Consider the following 16,634-nt stretch of genomic DNA (forward strand, 5'->3'; position numbering starts at 1 on the left):
TATTAAAATTAACAATACTTCCCATCAGCACGAGACAATCTATATTCAAAATTAAAACAGTAGGAATGTTTATCCATTCAAGCTTTCTGATAGGCTAAATATTGTTGACTGTTTAAAAAAAAAGTTTCCAAGCCTCTTTTTTTCCCCTTATACATTCATAAATACTCATCCTTATGAACAACACCACATTCAAAGGCCTGAAATTAAAAACATGTTTCCTTTTGAAATTTGTTATATCTAGCATGTTGCTATAGAAATATCCCAACCTACTATTTTTTTAAAAAAGAAGCAGGATATCTTGGAAATAAAAGAAAGGATAAATTGGCCAAATTTTGCACAGCACTTCTAAAGTACAATGAATAGAAATAGGGAAAATTAGTAATTTGATGGTATATCTAAATCTTGATGCTTGCTGATTTCTACTACTTGCAGAACTGATCTGCATACTCTTGCCAGCTGTGAGCTTTTGTGTTAAGCAAAAATATCAAATTTCAGGCTCCTTTATCTTTCAAAAAAATAATATTGAGAGTTTATTCTTGATTACAAAAGAATACAAGTTCATTGTAGAAAAAAATTAAAATATAGAAAAGAGCAAATAAAAGAGTAAATATCCCTAATGTTATGGTATAACCTGTAGCCATTATTACCACTTTGGAACATATCCCTTCAGTATTTTTTCTATGCAGCGATAAGCATATACATTTTTTGATTCTTAATATTTAATTTAAAAAAACCCTGAATTAAGACTATGCCATGTTACAAAATGAATTTTATCTTCTCGGTTAAACTAAAGGAATATTTCACAGCACGTACTATGTTTCATTGAAAGAGTAGCTGGAATTATATGATAAACTACTTCTGGTGAAGAACTGAACATTAATTTAAAATCTAGGAGTTAATTAGTCAGTAGCACCACGGAGTAGGACAGGGGATACATTCCCAGGATTAAGAAGAATTTTGTCATTATGGGGCAGAATGGTTAATTTACGAGATCCCCAAATTTCCTATATTTTAGACACTGGGAAAAATCTGTTTCATACGTTTGGAAATCGAAATCCTTTAAATCTGCTATGATAAAAATCCCTATATGAAGCTAGTTTTATGTCCTTGATATCTAGAAACCAGGAAACCTGGACTTTGTAAGGTAGAACAAGGGACAACTTAAGAATTATTTATAATTAAAGATAATATGCTTTTTAATGCTATTATCAAAGGAAAAAATCATTAAAAATTTATGTAACATTATTAAATTCCATTTAAGCCAAGAAAATCTAAGCTTACACTGAACTCATCCTAACTATTTAACCCTGGCCACTGAGCTGAGGCTGTAACAGCAGGTGTGTTATCAGACAACTTACTAGAAATTTCCTAAGATCGATGAAGTTGGAAGATAAGAACTTTCCCAGCCTCTTTGATTATTCCTACATGATCTTTTTTCTAAGAAGAAAAAGGCAAATTTTCTACTCCTACACTCTATCTTAGCACACTGTCTTCCTTTCCTATTTCATTTCTCCCATATCTTATACCACACACTTCAATCATATCGTTTATTGTCCCCCCACCGCGAGGAATATAAACTCCACAAGTGCAGGCTTTTTACACTGCTGTATCCTAGAACAGTACTTGGTACATAGTAGGTGCCCAATAAATATCTGTTGAATAAATGAATGAGCTTTCTTTAATTGGATAACTAGAGTTAGCAGAAGTCAATTTAAATCTTCAAAACAAAGACATTTTACAAGAAATTAAAGATACTTCCGCTCAGAACTGGGATTCCTCTTACTTTGGAATCACACAATTTTATAACTTTTGGTTTCCTTCATAGGGTTATTTTGGTAACAGCAATTACTAGAACCTACTTCACTGAAAATTCGTGAATTCCTTTTTTAAAATTTCTGAAAACATTTTTTTTTTTTGCCACTGGTGCTGGAAAAAACATGACTCCCTCTATTCTCTTTCTGATAAAAAATACATATTAACCACACAAGCCCAGGTAGCTGCCTCATCTATTCTCATTTATTCTGCCTCATCTATTCTCCTGCTAAAGACCTTCTCTATTCTCTATTCCTACTGAACAACAGGACCGGTCTGAAACATTTGCGTACTGGCAATCAAACCATTTTGCAAAGAGTAACGCAGATTCCAATGATAAGATGAGTGAGCGGGATGCAAGAACACCTTAAAGATCACCTGCCGCACTTGTGTTTGAGGTGCTCAATGGCTGTTTACACCAAGTGCCATCTGGCTCTATAGATATAATAACAATTATTCCATCGAGGTGTGTAGCTCCCTAAATCATATTAATATACAATGATTCCACTAGTCTTACAGGAGCTGATGTCTTTGTGTGCTCCCATTTAACCTGGGTAATGCGCTAAAACAAGTCTGCCTCATCATTAAGAATTGATTTTTTATTTATGTGAATGTCACTTGCAATCCCATGATATCCCTTTGTAATTCAGTTGAACAGAACTGCACACTAGTGTTAATCTATTTTTATGGCGTATCTTAAAAAATTTGCAACATCTTGCCACATTTGGATATTTATACAGAGATTTGTGTCCCCGAAGAAAGCTGTTGTTAGCTTTGGGGATCCATCTCATACAGCAATAGGGCAAGTATCTAATATCTTCATTAGCTATCTTATATATCAGATAAGGGTTTATTTCCTTAAATTATTTAACCTTGGTAGAACCTACTAGGATCACATCAATTACAAATACACTAATGAAAATCATTCGTTAGCCTATTAAAAAAACCAAACCCAACACGAATAAAATTAAAACATTTTAAAATCAGCCCTTTGGAAACATGTTATGAAAATAACTTGGTGAATTTACCACAATCATCCATTTCTTAACGTTGTCATTGGTCACTGATCAAGACACTGACGTCAACAACTATTCTGATGTGCTGATATCTGTAAAAAAGTCACACTGCTTTTTTCTGGTTAATTCAAAATCTGATTTTAAAAGTCATAGTTATAATTATTTACAAATGTGCCTTAATGACTTTTGCTAATTTAAAAATAAATATTACAATAAAAACAATAAGCAGTAATAAAGAGGAAAAAAATAAATATTTTAAAATACTGGGAACAAATACTACGCTGCAAAAATTACACTTCGAATCTAGTTTTCCCAAGAATACACAGGATCATTATATAATTACCTCATGGGGAAGTTCTGTTAGAACACCTTTCATATTTAGATAAGCGTTATAACTTAGAACCTTTTAGAAAGCAATAGTGAGCTTCTTCCAAAAACCACAGAATTTGGGGCGTGGGGAGTTTACGGTATGTTTCCATGAGGCTCTTGCCCATCTTATACTGCTGCTTTAAAGACAGAATTGCTCTTATGCTAGCGAGAGTTTATCATACACAATTAGTGACACAGCAACTCATTAGGAAGTTGAACAAGTTTCAGGACATTCAAAGAAATGAGGCAATACTTCTCCAGATCTAAAGGATTTTGCCAAAGAGTGTCACTGCCAACTATTTTAAGATTCTTGGCCTAGAAAAGCCTCTTGTGCATTGCACAGATTATTTAGACAATTAAAAAAAAAAAGAACACTGGGGTAAGTTCACTATTCCAACTTGAAAAGATAGGACCTAAAACTTAATGAAGGGCTCAAACTTCAGAAAGACACATTCATAAAAATTTACATTTGAGTTAGAACTGTGAAATCAATGTAGTTTTCAATGTAATCCACTAACACCTATACTCCTTAAACTGTAATTTTTACAAATATGTTTCCTAAGAGTGCTATAAATTGTCTTCTTTATGCATTGTACATATTATAAATAACACAGAAGCAGCTATATGATTTTGTATTCAATAAATAAATAGATTTAATGCTCAGATATTTTCGGCAAAGGTATGTCCACAAAGAAGCTGGGTGTGCTCGTCAGAAGTATGTGTGGTGAGCAATTATCAGCAAAAACATACGTGGCAGCTTTTGAGTGCAGTATTGTTTCTAAACATTATTAAAAAGCCACTCCACAAAGATAATAAAAGGTGGATTAATCACCTAAATGCCTATAAATTGAGATTTAAGGTCAGAGACATTCCCTTCACTCACCCTGTTGTCTCACACGGGCTTGGCTGGTCACACATCATATCCTGGTGCACACAAGGTATGCACTGTGGTTCAGAGTTAAGATTGGGGATTTGGTTCACAGGGCTCACAAGTCAGATTTTAAAACATAATAATGTTTGTGTCTATGATACTATTCTAATGATTCTAATGCTTTATTTTCATTAAAATGATTCTTTATTTTAGGAAGGAGCCAAGTAAACAGGGAACATGGAGTCAGTCTGGAATCTCCTTCAGAGCTCACCTCAATCGGGTGAACAGTGAACGCTCTGACAGTGACATTCACAATAGCATCGCTGCTGGGTATTGCTATAATTTGCTCTCTATGATTGTCCCTTTAAACAAAAAGCTCTGCACTCAGCATGCAAAGAAGTTAGAAGTGGGGAAAGGAGGGGGAACCACAGATATAAGAGGAGAGAGAGGAAAAAACTGCAGATCAATCATTTATAATTAACAAAAATCCGATTGGTGCTTTAAATAGAGATCAATGTGTTCCAGGCTGCCTGGATTGTGGGGATGTATTCACCTTCTCGTAACTCTCCAAGCAAGCTGTCACACCTACAGAATCACCATTTGTTTTCTTAACAAAGCTTCAGGGGGCGCCAGGCTCTCATTGAAATTTCATTAATCTAATGGAGTAAAGTCCTATAGAAAAAAATCAAATTCTCGTTGGACGAGATGCTACCTGGGAAAGATAACCTCTGTTTGAACTCTCAGACTCGGATTGCTCTGCTATTAGTCTGAGGAAACAGACAGCAACAACGCTGATTACAGCCACGGGCCTCAACAATTTTTTTTTCTAACTAGTAATTTCGAGTGCAAGTGCCACAGTGTCAGCTAAAGAAACACAACTGCGGGTTTTCTGCAGAGCGAAATGGTTCTGAAATGTCACTGAATGGCTCACAAAGGACGCCAATCCACGACAACAGAGACATAAGCATGTAGGAGAAAGGGCCCACACATCCTCCTTTCAAAGGTATGTTGTTTACATGCATGTAATTCGTGAAAGCCACAGCTATTCAATTCAGGGATTTCACAGACGTTGAAACCAAAATCTGCTTAGAAAGCAATAGAGAGATTCTTCCAAAAGTCACAGAATGTTGTGTGTGGGAGCTTATGATATGGTCCACATATAAAGAGGTGTCCTACATAGTGGAGCATAGTCTTCAAGATTCCAAGACATCAACTATAATTGTTACTCGGTGGTCGTATTTTGGCATCACCTACATGTAATTTGATTTATGAGTTTTCAAATGTGGCCCAAATGTGTACATGTCAATGTACAGTTGCAACAGGACCTTTGAGAGGAAAACATGGAATGTTGATGCCTCAGAATTTCTTCCAGGAATGTCCCCATGGCTCATCTGACACTCACACGGCAAGAATATAGGATGGTAGGCATGCACGTGATAAAAGGGCTAATGTGACTAAGGCTGCGTTTACCAAACTAAAATAGCTCTCTATGTTATTAGTTTTTCCCTACTTAAATGCCTATTTAAAAAAAATTAAAGTGACTAAGAGATCAGTGGCTTTAGGTACTCTGTACAAGAGTCCGAAGAGAAAATGAAACAACCTGTAGAAAGCGCTCCGCTAGGCTCCTTCATGAACAACATGCTTCGCAAGAAGCGCCTGGGCAAAGGGAAGTAGACTTCAATCAGGCAAGATCAGAGTCAAGTTCAGCACTGCTTTCTGATTCCATAGACTCCTAAATCTGGAAGTGATTGTGCAAACCATACTTGTGTTAAAGGAGAAAAACAATCTTACTTTAAAGGAAAACAGAAACTAGTAATTTGGATGAAAACTATAGCTTGTATTTACTTTTTGAAAAAGACAAGGATCTAAAAATTGTAGCATAGAATAAGGAGAAAAAAAGCAATACTTTGAATAAAAAAGGAAGATCATGACATTCTAGGTAAACAATGGAGATAACTGAAAAAACTCCGAGACCATCTTTAAGATGGTAATTTTCTTTTATAATATACTTGCTATTTTTGACCTAGGTCACATAAAGCTTAAAGGTCAGGCAACGTCTTCTGTTTCTAAAGCATCTCACAGGAATAAGTTACTTCCCATTATTTATTTATTTTTTATTTCTCTGTTTATGGGTAGATATTTTTCTACTTAGGATAGATTTAATATTTTTTCTTCTGGTCTAAATTTATCCATAAAGACTTAACTTATTTTCATACATAATTCCTTCAATTTCCTGTCTGAGATCCACCTGTAGAATGATACTTCCTGCTCTCCATCTCCATCCTGTTTTAAAGATGTCACTGAAAGTTGATCGATTTTTTTATTCTAAGCAAGAGGGAAATGGGTAAATAGCATATTTACGTGTCTACGTGTACGTACGGTTTATGTAAAACAGACATAATATATGCGAATCTATCCACACAAAAAAAGTGAGTTTCCTCGAGTTAAGATTATTAAAATTGATCCTGGGAACAAAATAATACACCTTTTCTAGGCATTGAGCCCTACTATAGAGACGGAGGGAGAAAGCTTGGGAGAGGGAGACACACATTCAGATGAGGCCTCAGGGAATCGTATGAACTTTTGAACCAGAGGCGCAGAGCCAGAGCCCAGCCTGTTCCCACTTTAATAAACATTTTTTTTCTTCAATTAATTAAGGTTTGGAAAGAAAAAAAACCACAGAAGAGAAGTAATTTAGCATGCAACGCACACTTTACAGATGGATCCTACCTTCGGATGCTTATTAAATCTATGCATGATTGCGCTGGAGAAAATTAATTGCATTGTTTCTCACTATTCAAAAGGGGGTTGCAAACAGCTCAAAAATAAAAAGGAAAAGGAAGCAAGGTTGGTGTGGTTGTTGTTTAAAAAAAAACAGCTACAGGAGGAAAGGAATACTTTCAAAGTCCGGAAACAAGTAATACCACATTTGGCATAAGAGCACAAAAGATTCCTTTACAATTTTTTCACATTTTAAAACACTGTGTATGTTGCCAGAATACATATATTTACTGTACATTTACAAATATTCTAGTCTAACTAAAATTTCCTACTCAGTGGCGTTTGAACTATTCAATTAAGTGGTGAGTTTTTGTTCAAATCCTGCTGTGAAGAAAGATTTACATGAGCAGCTGAGAACACACACTGGCACACATTCACTGTATCTTGGTTAGCTGGTATTCTCTCCATTCCAGACTTTGGAAAAAGTGATAAATTCCCAATTTTTTTTTTTTGGAGAAAAATATAAAATATCATTATAAAATATGCAGAAGATAGGTAACCATTTGCGTTTTATTGGTTTTAATTTTTCAAAAAAGCACAGAAGCTTCAGAAACTCAAGCCATTTTTGCCTTTTCTGAAGTTCTGCTGGTGGAAGTTGAACTGTAACCTCTCTCTTAGACTGTCCTGAAAATGACCTTCATCAGACTTGAAAGGGCCACTCTGTCTAAGGAGTTAGAAGAGCCATTAATTTTCCTAACTTACTCACTTCCAGATTAAAAAAAAAAAAAAATCCTTGTGTTACTTCATTATAGATGCTCCTTTGGATGTGACCCGCCCTGCTGCTGACTTGACTAAAAACATTTCACTTAAGAACTTCTAAACTTATTTGATTCCATGACCCAAATAGATGGTGGTTTTATTTTATTCTTCCTCCCACGCCAAGTCTATAAATCAGTCTCCGTAATCCCTGGTTAACGTGTATAATTACTTTAAAGTACATATCACGACACAAATTTTGCTAAGAGTAACAAATTAAGAACATATCATAAATAAATGAATCTGTCCCATGTACAACAGAGTTCACAAGATACAGGCTAAAATATAGATATATTAACATTGGGATTAGTTTGTATAGTGCCTCTCAACAGCAGATCTCCAAGACCAATATAAATGACCTCATAAATAGCTACAGATATTATCACTCTGATTTAGGAATGGGACAAAACAAGATCACATGGTGAGCCAGGCAGAGGAGAACTTCTAAAACGAGTATCTGACTTTTATTCTCTTGCTTTACCTTTTAAAACCAGATCTACCACCCTGTTAGAACATCAACCCGTTAAAAGTGGGGTCTCGTCAATGATCAAAAACATCTGGTTCACTCCGGGCACTACTCAAAGGAAAAAAAATCCATGCTGCCGTGAGAAACTCAAGGTAAAACCGAGCTCACGCCTTGTGCTGCTAGAGTTTTTCTAAATGTGACATAAAAATGTGTAGTACCTATTTTATTGGCTAGTAAAGTGAACAAACAGGAATATATGGGATTGGATCTACAGAACTTTACCATTACAAAGGACAGATTAAGTAAGGTATTAAAACAGGGCCAGCTTCGGAAAATTTTGGTGGTCTTCCTTAAGCCAAATCACTCTGCTAGGTATGAAATCCCTGAATGATACAGATGGGAGAACGTCCCAGATGGGAGATTTCTTAGTTCAAGGCACATGAATTTATTTCCTTGCCCCAGAAAGATCTCTTCTGTCTGCGGCACTCCAACCTTGAGCAGCCACGCCCGCACCGACTGCAGCCTGTACCTGCACATTTGACCTGTCTCTATTCCAGATTCTCTCAGATGTTCCAACATTTACCTTTCAAGCTTCCTCTGCAATGGACACAATCCTCCCCATCTCAAATATGGAGTATTGCAAACGGAAGTGTGGTATGTCTTCCCTAGTTATTGGTCATCTAAAGTTCCGGGACTTCCTCTATAAAGAACCTGTCACATTAGGGTACTTTATCATCTTTCTGCAAAAGTTCCAAAAATGAGCATCAATAAGCAACTAGCCAGAAGCTGCTGGCAAAACAACTTTGGCAGCAGAGATGTCTCAAACTCTGCTTGGACCATTTCTCCTTGAGTATGTGGAAGGCATTACCAAAATCAAGATATCAAAAGCACAAAATACTTCTAGGAAAGTAGATGATTAAATTCACTTTGAGGAATTCAAGAGTTTAGAATAAGTTTCAGATTTTGAGATACTTACTATAAAAATAAGAATAGTTAAAAGACAAAATTTTAAACCCTTAATTGACTTAGTCTTTGCTTTGTAATTCTTACACACCTCACAATGACTACACTATTCTCTTGGAGCAAAGGGCTCAGTGATGACCGAGGATCAGCTTCAAGACACTGTACTTTGATTTAGCAAATCCCTGTATTCATTTATTACATGGGATCCAGTTTTCCCGAAAGAGTTAAACTCCCTCTTTAAGGTAAAGAGCTTAATCACTCTGGGATGAGATATTTTTTCTATTTTCCAATGCAATTACTCTTTGTCTTAAATCTAATTGAATTCACTTTCCATGTTAGTGGGGGAAGGGAGGTGGGCAGGAGAGATGCAGCATACGTTAGAAGACAAATAGTGTAAATTCCAGACTTTTCAATACACAGGGTTTTTTTTTTTTAAAGATAAAAAACTGTGATCTGATAAAAATGTTTAAATATTCAGTGGTATGGGGGGGGCGTGGGGAAGATTTTGGCCATTAGGAACTGGATTTTGTGTAGGGAGAATATCAGGGACATTGCATACGGACCATTTATATTTATAATTTATAAAGTACCTTGGGATTCTCTGGATGAAAAGCACCATATAAATATGAGCATTTTCATTTCATGTGGGCAAACACAGATTGTTGACATCTCAGCATCAACATATTTCAGTAGTCAAAGGGATATAAACTCTTATGCAGATTTGGTTTTTCTGCCATTTTCTCTTCCCTGAGTTGTAACATACACCATGGAGCAGATCCTTGTTGGCGGCCTCTTTTTCCTTTTCTAAAGTTTCTTTTTCATTTGTCTCTGTAGTGTCAGTGTACTGCCCAGCATTTGCCTTTGTACTCATAAGCTATACTATTGAAAGAAGTAAATATTTAACTGGGATCTACCTGGGATAATGTTTTCTAGCCTCAATACTTCTAGCGTCTAAAGGAGTCAACCCTCCAGATTTCATGGGATCGGGGAGAGGGAGGCTGTCACTCTGCGGCATATCAAGAAACACTGTAGACCAAGAGACGCTACGATCTCAAGGTTCTTTGAAGATTCTTTAGGATATGACAAGTATATATATGTATAATTTGAAAGTCTGGACCACACAACCACATTTTTTTGGGTTCAATCTGACAAACACTTATTGAATGTGTACTATATGCTGAAACCTGCGAGAGAGATAAAATAATTAAGACACAACCCCTGCCCTCTGGGAGCTCACAATCAATTGGAGAAGCCAGCACACGGTAAGTAATATTATACAAGGCAGATGGTATAACAGCTATAACAGAGGTACTGATCAAGTAAAATGCAAGACAGGGAGAGATTGAGTCCAACTTGCGGGCAATTAGGAAGCCATGTTGAGAATATCCTTGAAGGTTTAGTGGAACTTGGGTGGCTGGAAAGGATGAGAAAAGCATTCCAGGTGGAAGGCACAGGGCTAGGTTTGGCGAATGATGAATAATCCCAAAAGGCTAAAGTTTAGGGCATGAGTTTCAAATGTAGGAGGTGAGATAAAAGGTAAGTTCAGAAATATACCTTGTATTTCAGATAATGATTTCAAATCCTCTTCAAAATAAGCTGAGATCATGAAGATGCAGTGTAACCAGACAACAGTTCTTAACAATGAGTGTTCCTAGCCTGTCATCCTCCGTGTGTGCTAAAGAGGTTCAGTTCCTTCCCAGGCCTGCCCTCCTCCACCATCTTTAGACAAGTGTCTTGGCCTTTTGTGAAGCAATATGGAGAGAACGAGACAGGAGTTTGAAAGGCCACTCAGATGGATCGATAGTAGAGGACAGAGAGCAAAGAAGCACTCTCCACTCTGTACTGTTGAGGATCAAGAAGGACGGGGCAGAATGGCGTGTTTGAGAGAGTTCTGGGGCAGGAGAGTAAGGGGCTCCAGGGAGTTGAGGGGATTTTGAGGAGAGGCGTTGCCTCGTAAAATACACTTCAGGTATTTTTGAGGACTGCGATGCTTGCTCTTATTGTGCTTCCGTGAATGTAACGCTTCTTTAGGACTAGGTCCTGGTGTCGACAGCGATAATAGGGAAGCAAAGATTCAGGATAGCTCAGCATGAGATCATATGTGATTTTCCATGGATTGGAGGCTGTGCCTTACTTAATACCAAGAGAGCTGAGCCTGAAAATGGAGTGGACTAGGAGCTTTTACCATTCCATTCCTCCACGAATTCTCCATTTAAGGTTTAACGTTTGTTGAACAGACTGAGATGGTTCTCAGTGTAGATTAACTACTGCTTAGCAGTAATTCTTCTTTTCTTGACTGTATCGTATTTGTTGAGTGGCTGCCCTGAACTTCCACTCTCCATTTTCCCTAAGCTCTGGGCCTATCCCTACTCCATGTTCTTTCCTCTCAGCAGATGGCTTTGCCCTCCTCTCCCTTCAAGTAAAAATATCTCTGCATCTTTACTGCCTTCTAGCCTTTAACTCCTTTTTCTAAGGAGTGAGTGCCTTGCCTTTTAGCTAAGACTGATTCTTGAATAGTATTATTTGACCCACTTCTACCTTTTCCAGAACTTGATTCTATCCTTTACCTTCTCTTTCTAGATTGGTTCTTTCTCATCTTCAGGAAAATCAGTCAGATCCATCCTCTCCTAAAACAAAAACAAAACAACCAAAAAAGCTCCTCTTCCCTACTACCATGTATCCCTCCCCTTCTTTTCACCAACCGTTTGTAATGTAGCATATACCCACAGCCTCTAGTTTCTCACTTCTCACTCACTCCTGAATCCCTAAAATCAGGCTTCTGCTTTTACCTGTCTACTGAAACTGCTCTTCAAAAGATCAGCAAAAAGCTTTTTGTTTTGTTTCCACCATCCTTTGCTCCCCAGCCCCATTTCTAAAAACTTATACTCATGGAGGGGAGATTGTCAATTACTCACCTTTAAATCTCCTCAATACCTAGCATTATGCCTTGCATATGGGAGAAACTCCATGAGTATCTGAATTGAATCTGGATGTCTTCAACCTTCCTCAGGGTCCCCCCTGATTCCCAATCTTCTTCCACATGTTAGTGACCTAGCCACGTCCTCAGATGCTACAACTGGTATCAGGGCATGTAGCTTTCTATAATGGGTTTAGAGAATTTGGAAACATCTCATTCTCAGTTGTCGACAACAAAATTATGTTAAAATTCTCATTTACCAGAAAGTATGGTGAAGGTCGTTATTTTGTTTTTGTTGCTAAAATATACAAAACCAACAATAGATACCCAACATGAAACGTATATCATGATGATCAATGGTAGTGATCAACAACTCAAAAATGAAGAATTCAAGACATACTGACTTGCCAAACTTAGCAAGTGGCCTCCCGTTGACCCAAACATAAACCCTGTTGTAGTATCTTGTATGATTCAACAAGCTATATTTCCTAAGCATTTTCCCAGAAAGTTCCACAGGTGGCTGAGCCACAATATATGCTAAAATATAGCCAGGAATTGAGCCGGTCACTGTCAATATATTTATATGACATCTTTAATAAATATGCTTCTTTTCTGCTAAGGGTACAAGAACACACATCCTTACTTCAAATCCAAAATGTGTAAGGATAATCCACAAGAGGCAGGAACACTTTTTTACTTCAATATTTCCTTTGGCTGTCTTACACTGCTATGGAATTTCACTAACAGGAAGTGGAGGTCTGTTCTCCCATCCCTCACAAACTTCTCCATTTCACTGAGAATCCTTAGGAGTGGCGAGGAAAAGCTCAAGCTTCACACAACTTCTTTCATACATGTGTCTACTGAGGTTATCCCACCACATCTCTACCCTACGTGGCTGCCCAGCTGATGACAAGCCACATGAAACACTCAAGAAAGCTGGCAATATTGGCTTGTTACAGTTGTTTACTTGTAGCATTCCTTCAGAATGGGCTTACCCACCAAAAATGTAAAGAATCCACGGGTTTCTGCATGGCATTCTAACGCTCAGTCAAAATCCATCCTCTTTGTCACTATTTGGTTCAACAGTTCAGGTCAACAAACACTCTGGGAGCACTTGCCCTGTGACAGGCATTGTGCTAGGCCTGCCTCCAAGGAGCAGAGTCCAGAGGGGGATAGAGATTTGTAAACACAGAATTCCAGCATCATATTGGCAGTGATTTGAAGAAGACAAATCACAGGGATTAAAAAAAAAAAAGAGTGAACTATGTTCTGGGCAGTTCTATATTTTAAGATTAAATTTAATCTTAATCTTAATCTTAAAAACACCTTAAAAATAAATCTTAATCTTAAAAAATCTTAAAAATAAAATCTTTAAAGGCAGTAAACTTTTTTATACAATCGTAGTTGGGGCAAAGAAATATGAGAGACTCTCATTTCACCCAGAAACTTTAAATTTGTCTTGGTAGGCTAAGAAGTTACCAGGTGGTGGGTGAGCCAGTGCCACAGTCCTGTGACACTGCTGTCAGGAAGTGGATCTCCTTGTCACGATACTGCTTTCTTTTTTTAAGGTTCTCTTTCCCTCAACATTTTCCTTAGATCAATTCCCTAGAGAAAATTATATTTTATCTCAATCCCTTCAAATATCCTGTAAATAGTCTTTACATCAACGTCTATGTAAACTGTCAAACAATACTCTGGAGTCTTAGGCACATAAATAGATGAGCATTTCACTCTCAAAGAGCACTTTATTGCTCTGGTCTCATTACAGCACTACGACCAAGGTTGTTGAGTGAGCGCTCATGAGGCAGGCAGACTGCTTTCCCTCAAGCACCTCCAACCTGTGGCTATAGAATCATCTCATGTAAAAAATTCTATATTTGCTAATATTGGTTTTCCAATAAAATGTCTGTAAAAGACACAGGCTTGGGAAGACCCTTCAAAAATCTGACTCCAGTGACCATTTCTGAGAACGAAATGCAGTCTTATGAATTTATCATGCCTAAAACACATAGAAAGTTATTAGATATTAAGGGGATATTTTCTTGCTATGTACGAAATAAATTCTCAATGTTTGGGAAGGTATAAGGCATACAGTTGAGTAGACTATTCAGGATTTTGAATGCTAAGTTTGTAATTGGGGATAATATGTAGGAATATCATGATATATGAGAGATTTCATATTTTGTTTTCATCACTTCACCTCAACAGACACTAAGGAAACAGAAGTAAACTCTGGAATGGCTGTGAGTTTTAAAGCTAAAAAAACTAACAGAGTTTTAAATTCATAATCAGCTATATTACTTGGTTTTAAAGGAAGAGGTGATTTGCTACATCTATCATAATGCCAAAGCGTCATACAACTAAAGCATTTATGAGTTAAGCATATGGAACCTTGCAAAACACTTATTTTAGGTAATAATGACATTTATAGATATTTTTGTATATGCATCTTTTGGAAAAATCAAATTTAAATACAGACAAAGAAAAGAAGCCTCTAACCTGTCCAGCTCCTGGTTCCATAATGAAAGACATTTTGGAAAGGATTCCTTTGAAGATTATTGTAATAGCTAGGACGACAGAAAGCAATCTGCAGGAGTAAAGAATAAATGCCTGGGAAAAGGATGGGAGGTTCTTGCCTTCAGCGGCAGAAGGGTATGTAGAAATTGTAGGAGGTAGTGTAGAATTGTATGGAAGACGGAGACAAGCTCATCATTATGGGGTGGAGCAAGTGGGCTTCCTCTGCATCATAAGGGACTCAGGCTAGATATTAGGACTACAATCCTGATAGGAACAGCCAGTAACGTAAAATAGCTTATTAAGAGACAGAATGAAATCTCTTTCTCAAAGCATCGATTAAATGAAGATAATTCTTCATCGTTCTGAGATAGTTTAGATATAATCTTTTCCAAAGAAAAGGGATGCACAGGCTTGTTTTCCAAGCCAGCTTTCAATTCTTTAATTATAAGTATTGAATCTAAAATGGTTACCCTACTGTTGGAGCTAGAAAGTCATTGAATTTAAAGTTTTTTGAACAGTAGCAATTTTGGAAACCATCTAGTCCAACTCCTTCTTCTCTACATTGACAGGTAGTATAGCGTAGTGTAGAGGTTGGCAAACTATGGCCCGTAGGCCAAATCCGACCCACTCTCTGTTTTTGTAGGGCCTGCAAGCTTAGAATGGTTTTTACATTTTTAGGTAGCCGGGGAAAAAAAAATCAAAATAATAATATTTCACGACATGTGAAAATAACACAGAATTCGGTGTCTATAAAAAAAGTTTCAGTGGAACACAGCCACACCCATTTATCTACATATTATCCACGGCTGCTTTTGCACTACACTAGCACAGCTGCCAGTGTCGAGACTGTATGGTCCGAAAAGCCTAAGATGCCTACTCTCTGGCCCTTTACAGAAAAAGTTTGCTGTTCCCTGGTGCAGAGGATGAAGCACATAAGGTCTAAAGCCACCCTACCTGGGTGCTCCTGGAAGAGACAGTATGCCTCAGTTTCCTGATCTGTAAACTGGGGACAATAACGGTACTTACTTGATAGGGTTGTTGTGAGAATTAAATGAAAGTTCTTAGAACACCGGTGCCTGGTATAAAGTAGGAATTCCGTGAATGTTAGATATTTTTATTATTACACATGAAGAAACTCTGGCCCAGAGAGATAAAGTGACTTCACAACGTCACAGTATTTGGTAAAGGCAGACCGGGACAATTTTCTGATTCTCCCTGCCTATACTACGTTGTCTTTTTTATTTTCTATATTGCCTGACAAAGAAAAACATTCTTGTGATGTTTTTGTTGCTGTTTTGAACTACCTCGAGGCCACTCTAAATGAGAACTTGCGTTTCCTCAGATTGGTCTCCTACCAATTCTGTTGCCTATAGTTGTCCAAAGGCAACTTGTGGAACATTTGAGATTTCCAGGTCTCTACTTCAAACTTCTAGAAATTAAGATTTACTTTATGCTTTCTAAAAAGGACAATGGAAGTTCCTACAACTGAAACCTGACAAGTCTGGCTTTTAAAAAAATTTCACTGCAAAAACTTCAGAAACAAATAATCAAGGCCTGCATATGGATCCCAGGGTCTGAAGGACAGCCCATTAGGCCATGAGCTTCCAAGGATATCTGTTATTTCTGGTAGAATACAGCCTATTTCCTCCGGTCGCTTTTCTTCCTTATCAATTCTTGCACATTACCAACACCATCCCAGGCTTTTGCTTATTCTGTGAAACCTCTTAAACCTAGCAGAATCTTTACTCACACTGGACAATCACCTTTTTCGGGGCTTTGTTCATAAGAGGCCTTTCTTCATTAAATTCACTCCCAAATGGTCACTCCATTATGCCACGTTTCCTTGTCAGTTGGTATACAATTTTAAACAATTATACATTTGTCACCGCTGTCTAATTGTTCTCCAGTTTTTCTCTTTCTATGTAATACATCCAATCTCGCAACAAAACTGGAATTCCTTGCGAGCAAGCACACACCTTTTGGTTTTGGTAAGTACAAAAAGTACACCTCAGAGTACTTAGTGGAAGTTATTTACATTGTAGGCATTCAACAAATGCTTATTGCATTAATAAATGAATAGCCACAAACGCATCCTAGGAAGAGAATTTTAACTTTAGAGATGAATAAATAACACCTTTAAACTACCACTAAGATTGTGAAAATGAT

At 37.2% G+C, this 16,634-nt stretch overlaps 1 protein-coding gene and 1 long non-coding RNA gene across 4 annotated transcripts in view; one reads left to right on the forward strand and one right to left on the reverse strand.

Annotated features, from left to right (window-relative positions):
- SKAP1 (src kinase associated phosphoprotein 1) overlaps positions 1-16,634 on the reverse strand; it is a 255,977-nt gene that overhangs the window by 132,163 nt on the left and 107,180 nt on the right. The gene's annotated exons all lie outside the window — the stretch shown is intronic.
- LOC138916142 (uncharacterized) lies at positions 4,933-8,764 on the forward strand. Its single transcript, XR_011422929.1, has 3 exons — positions 4,933-5,071; positions 8,100-8,223; positions 8,629-8,764. It is a non-coding gene; the product is annotated as an uncharacterized lncRNA (long non-coding RNA).

Source organism: Equus caballus, chromosome 11 (genome assembly GCF_041296265.1).
Source record: "Equus caballus isolate H_3958 breed thoroughbred chromosome 11, TB-T2T, whole genome shotgun sequence".
Taxonomy (NCBI): domain Eukaryota; kingdom Metazoa; phylum Chordata; class Mammalia; order Perissodactyla; family Equidae; genus Equus; species Equus caballus.